Raw genomic sequence first — 2,320 nt, 5'->3', positions numbered from 1 at the left:
CCAATACACTGTCATTTCCGGTCACAACTTGTTTACGTGCGGTTTGTTGCTAACCTTACTTTGCTACCTGCCAATTTTACGGTTTTTACTTTTTAATGGCCGTTTATATTTATTTATTTTTCCCCTCGCTCGACTTTTTTCATTCAATTTTTTGAACCCTGGACGCTTTATCTGGACGTGGTTCGTCAGGACCTCCACCAGCCGAAGCTAAGTAGTAACATTAACATGATGCCTTCTAATTGCAGTCGCTGTACTCATAATATACAGAACGATCGCATTATGGCAAGGATAGCTGTGCTGCAAGCCCAGCTTCAGACGCAATAGTTAGGCAAGGGTAATTTAAGTGTAGGAAAGGATGTGCCACCAGTAAGTACAGATAGTAGTATAAATCCCCTCGCACAGTCCGCAGCCGGACCATTTTCTCATGGCTTTTGGAAGGAAATGCTGTAGGAATGCTCAACAGGTGTCGCCCATTCAGCCGACAGAAACTTTCAACCGGTTCTCACCATTAAGCAGCAGGCCGAGCCTTCTCTGGTCTCAACTCCTCCCGTTACGGGGTCTGAGACGCCGAAGCCTCCCATCATTAACGTAAACTCGTACATCGCCTTTGTCCGTACAATTGCCCATATTTTAGCGCCCCCAAAACGCAATACTTCCAGATCAACTGTCATGTCAATACCATTTTAAAGCACAATTTCTCCCCTTTCCAACAGAATCAATTACATGACCTAAATGCTGCCCGTTTCTGCATAATTCAAGCAGGCAATGAGCCCCGTACTAATGTGTGATAGTGAGAAGGAGAGATATTGTGTGGGAAAATTGCTTTTTTTCACTCGATCTGTCCCACTTATCACCTTATCGCCTCTAAAATGTAAATAAAACACTATAAAGAGTTTATATAATGTATCATTACATACCTATTTGAAGGTTTGTGTCGAATTTGAATCAGGTTTTTAGGACGGCATTGAGAATGATGATCGCATGCAATGATGACGAAACAAATGACTAGGTATTCCACCCTTACCCCAGTCACTGTCCATTTCTTGTTTTTAAAGGATGATAGAAGTGCTACACCTGGTGGAGAGAGATTGTAAGACAGAAATAGTTGCTTTATGCTTGCTGTATGTTACGACATGACACGTCAAGATGTAACGGAGGGTCAGTTTTTTTCAACTTTTCTCCAATACTGTAGAGCCATTACCATGTCGATCAACGCTTGAATAGAAACCTAGTTCACACCCCCGAATTTGACGTCAACACAGTCGCTACAGTCCCATTAGTTTTCTTTGTAGCCTCGTTTGAATGTTGCGGTTGCGCACATTTGTACGGAATGGGGTGAGTTTACGTTAGCTCTGACCAATTGAAAACCCTAGACATTGGCGACTTCATTACCCGCAGTATTAGACTTAAAACGAATCAACCAGCGATCATACGCTGTTTACCAGGGGGCAGGGCTACCGATGTTAAGGCTAATCTGAAGATGGTGCTGGTTAAAGCTAAAACTGGCGAGTGTAGAGAGTATAGGAATATTGTTATCCAGGTCGGCACCAACGATGTTAGGGTGAAACAGTCAGAGGTCACTAAGCGCAACATAGCTTCAGCGTGTAAATCAGCTAGAAAGATGTGTCGGCATCGAGTAATTGTCTCTGGCCCCCTCCCAGGTAAGGGGAGTGATGAGCTCTACAGCAGTCTCACAACTCAATCGCTGGTTTTCTGCCCCTCCTGTTTTCTGCCCCTCCTAAAATATATAATTTGTAGACAATTGGCCATCTTTCTGGGACTCATCCACAAACAGGACCAAGCCTGGCCTGTTGAGGAGTGACGGACTCCATCCTAGCTGGAGGGGTGCTCTCATCTTATCTACAAACATGATCAACTTATCTCAGATCATGATCAGTAGAAAGCAAATTACAGACTCTTTAAATCTGAGTATTCCTACAAAGCTCAGTTGTCCTGAGTCTGCACAACTCTGCCAGGACCTAGGATCAAGGGAGACAGTCAAGTTTTTTAGTACAATATCTCTTGACACTGATGAAAATAATCATGGCCTCTAAACGTTCAAGCTGCATATTGGACTCTATTCCAACTAAACTACTGAAAGAGCTGCTTCCTGTGCTTGGCCCTCCTATGCTGAACATAATAAACGTCTCTCTATCCACCGGATGTGTACCAAACTGACTAAAAGTGGCAGTAATAAAGCCTCTCTTGAAAAAGCCAAACTTTGACCCAGAAAATATTAAAAACTATCAGCCTATATCGAATCTCCCATTCCTCTCAAAAAAAATGAAAAAGCTGTTGCGCAGCAACTCACTGCCTTTCT

This window comes from Oncorhynchus nerka, linkage group LG25, assembly GCF_034236695.1.
Source record: "Oncorhynchus nerka isolate Pitt River linkage group LG25, Oner_Uvic_2.0, whole genome shotgun sequence".
In the NCBI taxonomy this organism is placed as follows: domain Eukaryota; kingdom Metazoa; phylum Chordata; class Actinopteri; order Salmoniformes; family Salmonidae; genus Oncorhynchus; species Oncorhynchus nerka.
The sequence above is the reverse complement of the archived record's forward strand: the minus strand, read 5'-3'. Positions refer to the sequence as shown.